Source organism: Mercenaria mercenaria, chromosome 4 (genome assembly GCF_021730395.1).
Source record: "Mercenaria mercenaria strain notata chromosome 4, MADL_Memer_1, whole genome shotgun sequence".
Lineage (NCBI taxonomy): Eukaryota > Metazoa > Mollusca > Bivalvia > Venerida > Veneridae > Mercenaria > Mercenaria mercenaria.
Genome location: NC_069364.1, coordinates 47,790,064 through 47,805,977, shown reverse-complemented (window position 1 = coordinate 47,805,977; position 15,914 = coordinate 47,790,064).

Here is a 15,914-nt window from a genome sequence, read left to right as displayed (position 1 = left end):
TGATCCTAAAAGCTCACCATGAGCACTCTGTGCTTAGGTGAACTGAAAAGGCTTTAAATGGACGAATAAAAATTACCTAAAAAATTTGCAATCTGTCTTTGTGACTGTGAAAAATTACACCCAGTTATTTGAGACTCCACACAGCCATTACAAATTTGTTGACTGGACAGAATGGGATAGCCTGATAGAATGGTACACACATCTCAGCCCTATAGACCTATAGAAGTATATAGGACGGTAATGGTTAATTGGCATGAAAACACAATGTTGCATTTATAGTACTTATTCAATATTCTATCAATTCTAAAATGCCAATGTAGTTCATGCTCACTCCAAAACTATAAAACTGATTAGATTCTGTGAAAGCAAGGGCATTTCAGTGTTCCTTTTTAAAACTGAGTTAGCTCCTTTCAGTTGTAAAATTTGTTTTATGAATGACAGATCAGTCGTTTGTGTGTGTGTATTTTTTTAACTAATAGTATTTGTTTAGATATTCACCAACTCTAAATGCAGCTTGTAAGTGGTAAATGATGTTTAATATAAATTATCTGGTTATTCAATAAATATTTCTATGACTGCCATGAAATTTCACAATAGTTCCCTCATACAGCATGTAGAACAAAGACCTACATCCCTTCAGTTCTGATTTAAAGGTCTGTAGCCATTCTGCTTGACTGTTACTTCAAATTACAAAAACTGAGATTTCTCAAAATGTTTCTAAAAAAAACCCTAAGAAATATTAGATGCACATATAAGAAGCCACAGAAGAATTTAATGATAATAACCTAAAATCTCCTACATGTATCTTAAAATCAGGGTCAAAATGTTTTCTTATTAAAGTAAAATTTTATGCAGTTCGTTGGAAGTAAATCCATGCATGTAAACATAATTTTAGACTGAACAAGAAAAATTACCCTAAAAATCTTAAAATCTTAGTCACTTTAGCCTTGCTTGAAAATAATTCCTTAATTTCAAATCCGATGCACGTATTGCAAATTTGTTGACCAGAAGAAAAGGAGATATGTTTACTGAAAGATTGTCTTTGGGGGACTAATGATATAAAAAGAAAGAAAAGAACTATACATATATGATATGAATAATACTTTTTTCACAGTTATCTGAAGACCTTCCCCCTTAACTTATTTCAAACTTGCAGATGTAGTTCTAGCCTTACTTGTTTGTCTTATGGGAATGGCTTATTTTATGATCTGCTATTTTATACTTGCCATCCTTATAACAGACGAAAGTCCCTAAACGTCCTATCACTTGGACTTATATATTTCATATTCAAACAGAAACTCAAAACTGATTATTTTCTTGAATGTGTGACATTTCTGTAAAATCAAACCCTGTGGTTCATTTAAATAAATTTAGCAAGGGCTTTTAAGTGTTCTTTTTTAAAATTTACTTACCTCCCTTCAATTGTAAAAATTGTTTTGTGTTTAAAAAAAACTTAAGGTAATGGATCCGTAATAGTGTGCCTCCTTTTGAAGAGTATTAAATTCCTACTATAAACCTACTTTGATTAATTTTTCAGGTGGGCAATGGTTCAAGCCGCACTAGGACAACACTTTTTTCTTGATATTTCATTTTTTCTTACAAGTTAAACCGTTTTTCATTTGATAAGCCATTTCTTGCTGTTTAAAGTGAATCTTACTTCTGATACGGAATGGTGCAGGGTTAGACATCTTTGAAAATACGGAGTAATATGCAGTAAAAAGTTCTTTATTTTGCCATTACTATTTAGTTTACATATTGTGAAAGAAAGGTAGGTAGGTTTTACTTCTGCCCAATGGTTATTTTTGAATGTAGAGAGCAAAATTTTAAACAGTTTTCAATGTTTGAGCTAAATTTCTGTACAATTAAAACCTTTTACATGAGGCTCCCTAGACAAAAATGTTCTTGACAGTTTTATGTTGTGTTTTATAATTGTTTACCAACACTTCGAGGTTTCTTTAATCAAAATTATCGGTGTAATGAATTTCATACATTCTATACATTTTGTACAGCGGTTATCACTTTGAAATTTCTCTCTTTTTAAGCTTGAGGAAATATCATAAATTATACATTTTCTTAAATGACACAGTAAAAGTTGTTTAAAAATTGCAACACAGTGTGAAACAATGTTAACTTCAAAACTGTATCATGTTAATACATTTTTTAAATGTTACTATTACTGGTCCACTGCCTTAAAGTACATATTTAGCTCTTTTCTTAACTCTGCAGCTGGATAAGAGGAAAATGGTTCTAAATACAAATAATCTGTTTACTCGTTAAATGTGTCTATGCTGGCCATCCATTATGTTTTCCATATACACCATGCAGAACAAAGAACCACGTCATCTCTTATGATCTGTAACTATTCTGCTTCACAAACACTTTACAGGTTTCACTTCGAAAGAAGAGACCTTTAAAAAAACTCAAGTTAATCTAGAAAAGTTCTATAGATACATATTTAAAATGTTATAACACAAATTAATAAAAATGTAATATTTCAGTTGGATAGAACACGAGTGTATAATACTAAAAAAAAGCACTGTGTGACATTACATATATCTACTTAAATTTAACAAGAGTAGCAGACTGTCACAAAATACGCCCGTCATCAAATTTGGAGTAACTCAAGGGCCATAACTCAAGTGTGCCTTGGGGGATTTTGCTGGTTATCAAACTTGGCCGAAATATTATGCCCATTAATATTGTCACCAGTTTTGGTGAAGATCGGATGAAAACTGGTTGACTTCGAGGGCGGAAAAGGCTAAATTGCAGAATTTGAGTAACTCAAGGGCCATAACACAAGAGTGTATGGTGGAATTTGCTGGTTATCGAACTTGGCCGATATATTATGCCCATAAACATTGTCATGAAGTTTGGTGAAGATCGGATGAAAACTATTTGACTTCGAGAGACGCTTTTGGATGCCGACCGCCCGCCCGCCTTCCACGGGTGTTCACATAATACGCCCTGTTCTTTCAGAGACGGGCGTATAAAAAGTGCCTTCGATAAATCCGGGGTTATATGATAATGGTAAAATCATTCAAGTACATGTAGCTATAAAAAAATACTTCTTAATTGCAGCAGAGAACACAAAGGGTTGTAGTACATGTACCCAGAAAGAAGCATGAGAACTATCTACATCAAGAGGGGCCCCAAAAGGAAGTGTTCTTTATCCAATGCTGTTTTTATACACGCTGCATTCCAATAGATTCAAACCTCATATGGTTATATGAGCACATGTATCATTGATCTACCTGATAAATCCAAAAATTCACTATAATTTCCAAATCACCATGTAGAGCAAAGACATGCGCCTCTTCAATTCTGAAGTTACTGGTCTCGTGTCAGTCTGCTTTACTTTTACATCACACTACAAAAAGAGACATTTTTTTTTCAAAATGTTTAGAAAGGTACATAATATAAATACGATATTAGATACACATATATCACAATAGAATGAAGCAAAGAAAGACATTTAAGTGTTTTATTAAGTGAGTTACCTCCGTTCCATTGTAAAATTTTAAAAAGAAATTGACTAAAACTAGCGAAGTTTCTTTAAAACTGAAGTTTGGTCACATTATGAACTCACTGGCATGAGTTTTTGTTTCTAAACTATCTTAAAAATGCAAAATCAAGAAAAAATATGTCTGAGTAAGAAAATCAAACCTGGACTGCCTCAGCAATAAAAACTTTCCTACCTTCTTGATAAGTAGGCCTATCACCATGGGTGAATTAGTACTTTATGACAGCTAAAGGCATTGATATCCAGATTTTTCGCTGAAAATGACCTTTCTTTAAAAGTGAAGTTTAGTCACATTATGAACATTAGAATATGAATTTCCATTTCTAAACACCACAGAGGAAAAAATGCATTTATCAACTGTTAAATATCGATATTTAATATTAAGACAATTGACATCGAGTGAAGAGTTACAAGCACTATTCAATTTTTAGCGTAAAAAAGTAAAAACAAATAATTCTCATGTGTTTCCGTAACATATAGTCTGTCAGGAATTTAGTTTCAAAGCTTATTTAAGAAATATAACATTAATTTCGTGATACCTAAAGTTTTCTCCTTTTATGTTGTCGTTCAGTCCAGAGGCCAGTGCCATTAAATATAAAGCTTTATAATCAAGGCAGTATACCTCAGGTACCCGTTTGCAAATGCTTTTTAGACAGATCACTATAAAAACAACTAACATACTCTCATGTGATTCCATAACATATAATCTGTCAGTAAAAACGTTTCAAAAGAAAATATAGAAAGAATCTATCTGATTTTTTTTCTAGATTTGTTGTCATACAATCTGGAGGTCAGTAACTTTAGCATTATTTCTATGATGTCTTAGGGCCAGAATAATTATGGAGAAATAAACTTACAGTTGAACTTGTGTCAGCAAGTTTCGCCCTAGTACAACTCGGAAGTAATTATCACTTTCATTTCAGTCTGATATTACGTCCAACTAAGCCACATCTGAAAAGTATCGTAATTATTAGTGATTCACATCCGAACATAAATTGTCAGTTCCAGACTACAAGAAACGAAATAATTTCATTACTACCTCAGGTCAAATAGTATTATGTTTTCAGTATTAAGTCAGTATTAGATTTTCAGTATAAATGTTGCACAATCATGTACTATTTCATGAGCCTTTAAATAGTATGTCATCTCCAGTTTTTAAGTATTGAGTCAATATTTGCATTACTGGATGGTCGAAATTTTATGCAATTTACTTCATTGTCTTAATATGTGCACTTCATTATGATACATGTTAGAAATTTTGAGAAATACCATTTCTAAAAAGCATTCCTTTCTATCTATTTTTTTCTATAATTCATAACTCCTGTGTATCCATTATCTCTAAGTATTTCATTTTTTTAACTGAGAAATTTTCAAGTCATTTTTAAGTAGAATATTTCTTGCCCTGATATAGTCTTGAACATGTAACATCTAAAATTGTAGACTCCATATTGTCAGAGTTGCTAATAATTATACATTACATGTCTTTATTCTTGTTCACAGAATTTGATTGCAAACTGTTTTGCCAGTACATTTAGGCCTGTATCATTTTTACGTTCTTGTATGCTTTCATATCTAGAAAGTAGGCGGTTGCTTGCGAATTTTAGGGTCCAGTACAAGTTTTTCCAAGGAACGATGGTTAGGTGAACTGCCCGTCTGATATAACTGTCAGAAGAATATGTGAACCAACTTAATATTATGAATGGTTTAACCCTTAGCTTGCTAATGGCAATTTTTTTTTGCCTATGTGACCATAATGGTTCAAGATCAGCCTGCAAACCCATGCCGTCTGATCATGATCTGCACTGTTCGCCATTCAGTCAGTTAATTTTTCATGAAAACCCCTTTGAACTATAAATGCCAAATGGTATTCTCCAAATTGCAAGATGGAGCAGTCCATTCTAGAAATTTAGCAAGGGAAGGGTTAAGACTTGATAAACAGTATGAATTATAGTTTCAAGTGAATCATGTTCTGTAAATTCATTCATATAATTATCCATTGTCACTCATTATTGCTGTTTTTAGGTTTTAAATTGGGTTTTCTTTCAATTGTTAGACATTTCTATAGAATACAATGTTATTTTCTGACAACTATCTTTGGTATATTTTTGTTGTTATCTGACTGTCTTTACCAAGAGAGGTAACTCTTGTGATCTTATCAGTCTTCTCACAAATTCAATATGCCAGAAAGCTCTCAGGAGTCGTTTCCCTTCTTTGTAAAGGAAACTGATGGACTGGACATGCGATCTTGATGCCATTGCTCATTGTTAATGGAGAAACATATACAAATTTCTTGTTAAGCTTGAGATTTGACATAGATTATTTCTCAATAATCTTTGTGAAAGCAATTATTTTAAAGATATATCTTGGTCAATTGGGTTTTCATGTCTAATACCAGTTGAAGTATGGATCCATGTTGGAATACATCATGTGTATATTTGTAGATGCAATTTTGGCAGTTAATTCTTACATACTTGTGTTGAAAGACTAAGCGTACTTTGGTAATATCTTTAAAAGCATTATCGTTTTGCAACAGATATTTCACGGTTCATGCACATGACTGTCTTTTACACATTGTAGTTAACTTTCTTTTGCTGTTCATATAGCTTACTATTTTAGAGTAAGTTTACTAATTTAATTGATGGATTGATAAGTTCTTTATGCTTTACAGTCATATTTATCCAGGAATTTTATAAGTGTCTAAACTTTTAACAGATTGTCATTTTACTATCATATTTGTTATGAGTGAAGAATAGTCATTGTTGAGATGTTGCCCAGTATGTCTATTCGTCCTTGGTTTTGCGCAAGCCTTAGACATTTATGTGTCTGTGTGTGTATGCTCCCTTGGCCAACATGTTGATAGACATTTTTTCTCTCATTTAGACAAAACTTTGCAACTTTACGTTTGCAATTTACTTGATATGTATTCAAATTGTGTTGACAGAATTTACCCACTGACTGGAAAAATGAAACTTCGATTTTGTTTTTTTTTTGCTGTGGGATGTTGTATATCTTGGTAGAGAGTGGATAGATTCTGTGGATTATGTGAAGCATTAGTACCGATTCAATTAAATTTAGAACTATACTGGTCAAATTTTGTTGGCGTATTTTTTTTACTATTCGGATGTGCCAGAAATGAAAGTAAAACACAGATAAAATCAATTCAGTGATTCCAGTATTTCTCATCTCATTCCCCAACAACAGCCAGAAATACATTATTATAATCATACCAGATTTATATAGCACCCTTTTCATGATAAACAGGTTCAAAGGCGCCTTACATATAGCAACCGCAGCCACACATGGCGCGAAATTCATCCTGTACTACTACAGACACAGAGCGATCTGACCAGAGAGACAGAGTGAGATAAATCCCCCAGAACAGATAGAGAGAAATCCTTTTTAGATACAGGCCTGTCCGGCTTACTTAGCCTAGCTCTTTGCAAATAGACAGTCTGGTTCTTTAACGTGCCCGGTGTATATCACCAATACACGCGAAGCCGTCTTTCCTGAGAAGAACCAGTACAGGCCTCTTAGTTAGGTGGGTGACACTCAAGAGCATCTCAGACATTTCCAGTGCCTGGATCGGGATTTGAACCTCGGACCTCTGGATTGACAGTCAAACGTGTTACCTCTAGAACACCGGCCCACATATACATCATGATTGAGAATCTAAATTTAATTCCCTATTTATTGGATACGAATTTCGAACATTTAACACAGTGAACTTTGAAATACACATCAAATTCCAAACCACATGTGGCAAGGGTTGTCTCCCTTGATCATAAATTTGAAGAAATTAGTGCATTAACTTTGAGAAATTGGACAATGCATTCTTCTTCTGATCCAGACCTACATGCTATAGGACTAAATTCATCTGCCATGGACCCATTAGGAATGCCTCCTTTCACCCTGGGCTCAGGACCACAACCACCGCCTGTAACTGTTCCGTCAACCGCAACCAGCACTGTACCTGGTCCTACTTACCTTTTATCAAATTATTCGGTTAACTTCTCGAATAAGAAAGTCTCCAAATTCTACAGATATATGCACGAGAATTCGCTGTAATTCATTCGTGAATTTGACAGGTCTTACTCTGTCCAATATCAACGCCAAAGCAGAACCACAGTGTGCTATTGCGGCACTTCATCTACATTTACAAGGTCCTGCCCTTACGTGGTTTATAAACCTTTCTGACAAGTCGTCATGGGAGATGGTAAAAAGTCAGTTCACCAAGGAATTCTCAATCTATGATAGTAGCGACCCGCGGTTTGTTATGGAAAGCGCTATATTTCTAAGGACAAGGTTCTTAGCAACTCTCCTCCTCTAGTGTATCTGATTATACTGATAGGATTCTATGCAGAATTTGATGTAACCATAGTAACCAGTTAATTCGATATCATTTTGCAAGTATTTGATTTGTTTGTAATAAGTAAGATATCCGGTTGTGCATTTGTAATATGATAACATCTTAACACATCGCATTACTGCCTCAGGTCAAATAGTATTATGTTTTCAGTATTAAGTCAGTATTACATTTTCAGTATAAATGTTGCACATTTACTATTTCATGAGCCTTAAAATAGTATGTCATTTCCATGCTTTAAGTATTGAGTCAATATTTGCATTACTAGATGGTAGGAATTTTATGCAATGTTTATTTCATTTCATAATTCATCGTCTTAAAAGGTGTACTTATAATGATACATGTTAGAAATTTGTGTAATACCATTTTCTAAAAATCATTCCTTTCTATCTATTCTTTTTCTATAATTCATAACTCCAGTGTATCCATTATCTCGTTAGGTGCTTCATTTTCTTATCTGAGAACTTTTCAAATCACATTTAAGTTGAATATTTCTTGCCCTGATATATAGTCTTGAACATGTAACATATAAAATTGTAGACTCCATACTGTAAGAGTTGCTAAAAATGCATACTAGTACATTGCATTTCTTTTTTCTTGTACACAGAATTTGATTGCAAACTGTTTTTGCAAGTATATTTAGCCGTGTATCACTTTTACGTTATTGTATGCTTTCATATCTGAAGGTAGGCGGTTGTTAGCGCATTTTAGGGTCCAGTACTGGTTTTTCCAAGGAACGATGGTTAGGTGAACTGCCCGTCTGATATACCTGTCAGAAGAATATGTGAACCAACTTGATATTATGAATGGTTTAGCCCTTAGCTTGCTAATGGCAAAAGTTCTTGCCAATGCGACCAGTGTGGATCAAGATCACCATGCTGTTCGCTATTCAGTCAGTTAATTTTTCATGAAAACCCCTTTGAACTCTAAAAGCCAAATGGCATTCTCCAAATTGCAAGATGGAGCAGTCCATTCTAGAAATTTAGCAAGGGAAGGATTAAGAGTTGATAAATATTATGCATTATAGTTTCAAGTCAGTCATGTTCTGTAAATTCATTCATATAATTCACCATTATCACTCATTATTGCTGTTTTTATGGTATAATTTTATTTCCTTCAATTGTGAGACATTTCTATAGAATACCATGTAATTTTCTGACGACTGTCTTTGATATAGTTTCATTGGTATGTTTTGTTGTTATCTGGCTGACTTTACCAAGAGAGGTAACTCTGGTGATCTTATCAATCTTCTCATAAATTCAAGATGCCAGTAAGCTCTCAGGAGTCGTTTCCCTTCTTTTGTAAAAGGAAATAGACACTGATGGATTGGACAATCTTGATGCCATGGCTCATTGTTAGTGGAGTACATATACAAATTTCTTGTTAATCTTGAGATTTAACATATATTTCTCCATAATCTTTGTGAAAGCAATTATTTTTAGATATGTCTCTGTCAATTGGGATTTCATGTCTAATACCGGTTGAAGTATGAATTCATGTTGAAATACATTATGTGTATGTTTGTAACTGCAATTTTGACAGTTAGTTCTTGCAAATTTATGTTTGAAGTTGATTGGCACTGAAGTTAATTATTCTTCAAAATCGGTGAAAAAACCGTCGGTGGGCACATCAAATTTTTATTTTACAAAAATGAAATAATATCATTCAAAAGATAAATTCATTGAGAGTAGGAAATTACTTGCAGCTAAGCTTTCATATCAATGGTTTTATACAAAAAATTGGTTTGAATAAACGCATATATGAGATTTTTACACATTTTATATAGAAAATAGAAGGAAAAATCATGACGAAATGATGGCATTATAAATCGTACTTTTAAGAATCATAAATAAAGATAAAATTTATTTTGAAAATAGTGTGTGAAGAATCCAATGTTGAACAGCCGACATAATTAACTTTTTAAAACAAATCGCTGCAGGGACTAGTCAGATCATTCAGCATTTAGTGTATACGCGACCACAGACTGCCGACTTTGTGTGTGTGTCGGAAGTCATAAGTTATGATCCGAGTGAGAAAGTCGCTCAGACCTTCTTGACTTAACCTTTCTCGCATAGTCTAGATCTTCTACGGCGTTCTATATACATTTGATAAACAACTTTCCAATAAACAATGTCGTCTGACATGAAGCCACAGAACTGACCAATGAGTCAGTTAACATGACTACTGTCTAAAACTTTTTTTCTGATTTTCTGTTTTGATTAGTTTCAACACTTAATAGTTTATATAAACAGACATTTTTGATCATGCAAAGGAATAATTTGCAACTTGAGTGATAACTATTCACATCATATATTAAATGAGACCTTTTTCGAACAGTGTAATAAACACAGATACTTGGGGTTTGGACCAGCTACGACCCTGCCCTGGTCTACAATTTGGCCAAATGCAACAAAGACCATTGAACAACATCATAACAGCTCCTAAAATAACAATGTAATCAAAATCAATCTACATTTTTAAAATCATAAAAATACCCACTGACCACTTATCGTCTAGTGTGGTAATGTTCTGCTAACCTCCAGGTGTTATCAATTATACAAATGTAAGTGTGCCAGACACTTTCCATTTGATCAAATCAATAATAACTTGAATAATCCATAATTATATGGTTTAGTCACAATAGTAGTCGAAGGTCTTTGATGATGTCATGAGCATTACATTTGGTCACCGTCAGTATAAACATGACTATAATTAGTTATGGTATCCAGAAGTAACACAATAGATATTTATAGTATATAAATAAGAGTGGAAAGCCCTGGAGGAGTAAAGTCCCAGGGTGTATTGTCCCGGAGGTGTAATGACTATATATATATTCAGAAATGTATTTTCGCCGTTAAATCGTCAATGTGCTAGCAGTCGTATCTAAAAGGCTGAAGGCTGAAATACCTCAATTACGCCGATTTTAATTAGCCATTGCTTGTGTCTCTGTGGACGGACCATCAGGGGGATTGATAACTTTTAAAGTTATACTGTTTTTTTTAGGCATTTCTATGTGAAGAAAAATATTTGATGATCAAACATAATAATAAAATAATCAGAAACTTATTTACATACTTAAAGAAATATGCAAGTTTTTATTTTTTTCAAATTCTGTCTGGAGAATTGTGATATTTCAGAAAAATGTGAATTTCACTAATCAAAGCTTGCAGAATACTGTAAATAACATTTGTCTAAAACTGAAAAGAAAACAAAATGTGCATTTCAAAGTTAAAAATGTCACTTTTGGCAACACACTGAAAATGAAAATTGAGTATAGATGGAACACATTTATATTCAGATAATGTTGATTACATGAATACAAGAAAATCAATTTCTAGTTGGAAAAATATTGTTTGTCAGCACTAAGAACTCATGAAGTTTTCACTATACTTGTGTTTTATTATCATTATTATTTTTAATATTATCACTGTATATTTTATCATCCTATATATAATATAATAATAATAATAATAATTATTATTATTATTTTTATTATTATTATCATTATTAAAACATTAAAATAATAGATATTATATCATATAATATCAAAATAATAACTTTTATTATTATCATTCCACATTCACTGAAGAAAAATTAATTTCTTTCAACTCCACTGCACACATCTTCATGGTCTAGGGGTCCCTGCTGTGCTAATTGCCCTCTAATCAGTTACTGTTACATAATCGCTGATAAGCAGCAGATAAGATGGGAGTTGTATATTGGATTTGGGGTGGGGACACTTATATAGTAGTGAATCTAGGCCTTTAAGCAATTACAAGTTTCCAATATGATTTAATTGAATTATTTCTTCATATATAACATTTTCATAAACACGAATATTAGCCGCTAATGGAACATTTAATTTAACAGTTCATGCTATATGCTTAGGATCTACTGCAATATCTTCCTTGTTAAATTCTTAATTTTCTTACATTGAGAAGGCTTCCAGTATTTTATAATTTTGTTTATAATAACATCATCGTACATTCTTTGTATGCTCGCATATTCTGTCTCAAGATAAAAACATCGTTACAAACTTCGAGACGACAAGAGGCTAATGAACAATTGTTATTATTAGCATAAACTTAAAATGCATGTAATAAATGAGGATTAGTGTCTGTGAGTATTTTATCGGGTCGTGAAAAAAGTTTTGGATTGTTACGCAAGTTTTTATTCGGGTATTATATCATTTTGTTTCGATCTTGTGTCTAAGTTACTTTCCTCGAAAAATTTCCTTACGGCTTCATGTATTTTTCAGAAATTTAACTATAGCCGCCATCATTAAATTTATTTTTGGACCCCCAATATAAACCCTTTGTAACGATAATATGACCCCGTCCCCCCCAGCTCGAAAACAGTATTTTTTTTAGATAAAATATAATTTGAATTTGCTTGACCTTCGGGCCTTTTTCGTGGGGCCCCTTAAGGGTGTTTTCTTGTTGCTCTGTTTCTGAAAAGGCATTGGACATACGTTTTTGGTTCAAAGGTTTGCTTTTTATATTTTTATACACGGTTTTTTTTGGGTTTTTTTCATGCAATCCCTTTTTGTTTCCATTAGTGGTTAGAGATTCCCGGAGGGGATTACTTTTTTTTTTACACTGTCCCGTGTCTTTGGAACATGGGAGGGTAAGAGTAGGTTGGGTGGCCCCAAAAACCGGGTTTAAGCTCCCAAGTGGTTTTTTTGCCAGACGTTCCAAGGCGCTCCCCCACTGGATCCTTTTTTTGTTCTTTTTCGCCCTCTTGTGTAGGTTTGTGTGGTGCGCGTGTTGTGGGTGTGCGCGTGTAGTGTAGGGTTTTCCCTTTTTTTGTTCGTTTTGTCCTCGTGTTTTGGCTTGGTGTTGTGCAGTGTTTTGTATTGGTGGGGGTTTTGTGGGGTCCCCGTCTGCGTGCTGTGGGTTTTTCTTTTTGGGGGAGGCTGCGTTTTTGGTACGGGCATTCCCGTTTGTATTTGTTTTTTTTTTTTTTTGCTGTGTGCGGTGTATGGTGTTGTTCCTTTTGTTTGTTCTTTTTACCTCGGTTTGGGCTTTGTGTGTGGCAGGGATGTGTGTGTTTTTGTGGGGACGTCTGGTGGTGGGTTGTTTAGGGGGGGTGCCATTTTGGTACGGGCTTTCCCCGTTGATATTTGTCTTTTTTTTTTTTGGGTAGCATATCCTTTCCAAAACCTAAAAAGGAAACAAGATATTTAATGGAATTTAAAGATTTCCCATTCCCAATTGAATTGATAATTTTTTGGCTATCAATTTTCCCTTGATACAATCTCGAATTTTATATTGGAGGCTAATATTTTTCTCTTTTATTGTTTATATTAGAACATTTTGGGCTTTTTTAAAAATGAGTTTTTGGTCGTTTTGCAAAGCACTGTATGTTTTTTTTGGGTTTTTTTTCTTATGAAAAAGGCATTCGTAAATCCTTCCCGGGAAAGTTTTGGGGGTCTGTCCAATAACGTGAAAAAAAAAAAAACAATTCTTTTTGACGCCCAGCTTTAAAAAAATTCTGGTTTCTTTCTCTAAAAATCTTGGGGTTTGGGAGTCGATATGATTATTATTAACAAAAAGCCCACACCAGATTAATTTCTTGTCCGAATTTAAAAAAAAAGGTTAAGGCGGGCAAGCGAAATAAAAATAAAATATTTTTTTTAAATTTCCCCTTTTTTGGAGCGGGCGGGAGCGTTGAAAAAAAAAATATTAATTAAATTTTGTCACAAGAAACAAAACCATGCCAAAACAAAGGTTGGAAACACACAAAAGACCCTTTAAAATTTTTAAAGGGTTTATGACAAACTGCCCAAAAAAAAAAAACATGACAGCCACCAACAGACTTCAATTTTATTTTTAAAGTTTACCGGGACACGCTGATTGAAATATTTAAAAATTTGAGAAAAGGGAAAACGGGCGGATACAAAAAAAAGCTGGCTTTCAGTATAGAATATGGTTGCAAGTTTTTATCCAGGAGATTCTATGCCCCCACATAAGAATAGAAAATTTTTACTCTTATTATGTATAAATAAATTTTTATATATTTGGAAAAGACGCAATTATCTAAACCGTACATTAGGTCCCCATGATTTAACATTTTTGGGTTGTCTGCAACTTGCAATGCATTTTCGCCGATGCCAGGAAATCCATCACCCACTGTGACTTATCATTTGTAAATTCGGGGATAATTTTGCAGTTCAGTTTTTTTTGATTTAACATTTAACTTGGAGGTAACGAAAGACATACTTTTGATGCGCAAGTTTTAACAAAATGCATTATCATCTTTTTTTCTTTTGACAAATTAGATCTGAGATCCCCTTAAACAAAAAAAAACAAATTTTTAACGTAAATAATTTCTTTTTTTTAAACTTTTCTTGAAAAATAAAGAAGAAATACCCCTTTTAATGCATTTTTCTTGGTTTGGAGTTTTTAGACTCTTAGGATTACTTTGCCCTAAATTAAGTTCCATTTATTATTTTTACAAGTTACGAGCGAAACAGCAAAAAGCATAAAATATTTCAGCGTCTTGCTCACACAAATAGGGAAATATGTGAAGTGCGGATGTCAAAGGTTTCAATAATAAACTCGAAAACATGTATTTTGTTCCTTTCCCTTTTCTATTGCCCAAAGAATGCACAAACAGATTCACAGCGATTTCCCTTTTTTATTCTAAAGGAAAAGTATGCACATCTAGATTTATGGATGGGTTGGGAAAGAGAATTTCTTCCCCATCTGTACAAAAAAGTATTCAATTGCCGAAATTGGAATTCACTTAAAAACCCAATGTAGTTTGATAGGCTTTTTAAGGGGGGGAAAATGATGAACAAGGATTTAGCCAAATTGAATTATCCCACTGTTCATCATTTAATTTACCAGTTATTTTTGATATAGGTAAAATTTTTAAGATCGCAGAAAAATTTTTTGTTTTTTTTCACCAATGATTATTAGATGACACTTTTTTAAATAACTGTAATCGGTGTAAATTTTGCATACTGGTGCAATACAGGCTTGAGATTGTTTTCTGTGTTTTAAGGGAAAAAACTATACAAAAAGTATAAAATTTTTATGAATTCTGTCGTTCACAGTGAAAAAAGGCCATAAACAGTGAAAAATGGCCCGGCCTGAAATTTTGAACAGTCTGCATAAATGAAGCGAGCAGAAGTTTTTTTGTTTCTGGAAAAAAAATGGAGGGGGAAATCAATGCTCATTTGGGTGGGGCTTAAACCCCCCTAAAATAAATTTTTGTGAAAACTGTTGTTTGCCAACTTTTATGAAAAAAACCCTTGTTTTATTTTCAAAATTTTCAGATTGAGTTTTTTCTTAATTGTTTTAAAACTTAACTGTTTTTTAAAACTCCTCCTGATTTGTATTGTCGGGCTTTTTGTAAAATTTGTCTTTGGTGCCTACTAAATTATTGAGTATGGGTATTTTATTTTTTTTTATTTTTTTATTTATTTTTTCATTTTTTTTTAAAAAATCTTCATCTCTTTTGGACAACTTAAAACTAAGTAAAGCATTACGTGAGTGGCATACAGAAACCCCTTCCCCCTAAAAAAAACTTTTTTTTATTTTATTACATAATAAATTGAAACATTCATAATGCAAAAAAAAATAAATAAAATTTTTTCCAATATCATATTTAAATGGAAAACATCAGAGACTGGGTTCAGAAAATGGAAAAGACAACATTACAAGTCGCTGATAGTTTAGGTGCTTTTTTCGTCCCAAAACGGATAAATTTTATACTGACATAACCCTTTCGGTGTAACCTCGCTGAATTTTGTTTAGCTTTATCTGTGAGAAAAAAATTTGCCCAAACCCTGTTCAAAAATTAAGTTTTGTTAAAATTTTTTGCATGTCAAACATTATAGTACATCGTAAACTCTGTGCATGGGAAATAAATCTGTTTTGAAACTCTCTTATTTTTCCTGCAATCTGTATACTGGGGAAAGATTTTCGTTTTTGAAAAAAAAATACAGGAGAATTTTATTCAAACAGCAGATATTCTGAAAAAACGCTCGTAAAATTTTTAAAATATTTAATAGGAATTCAAACA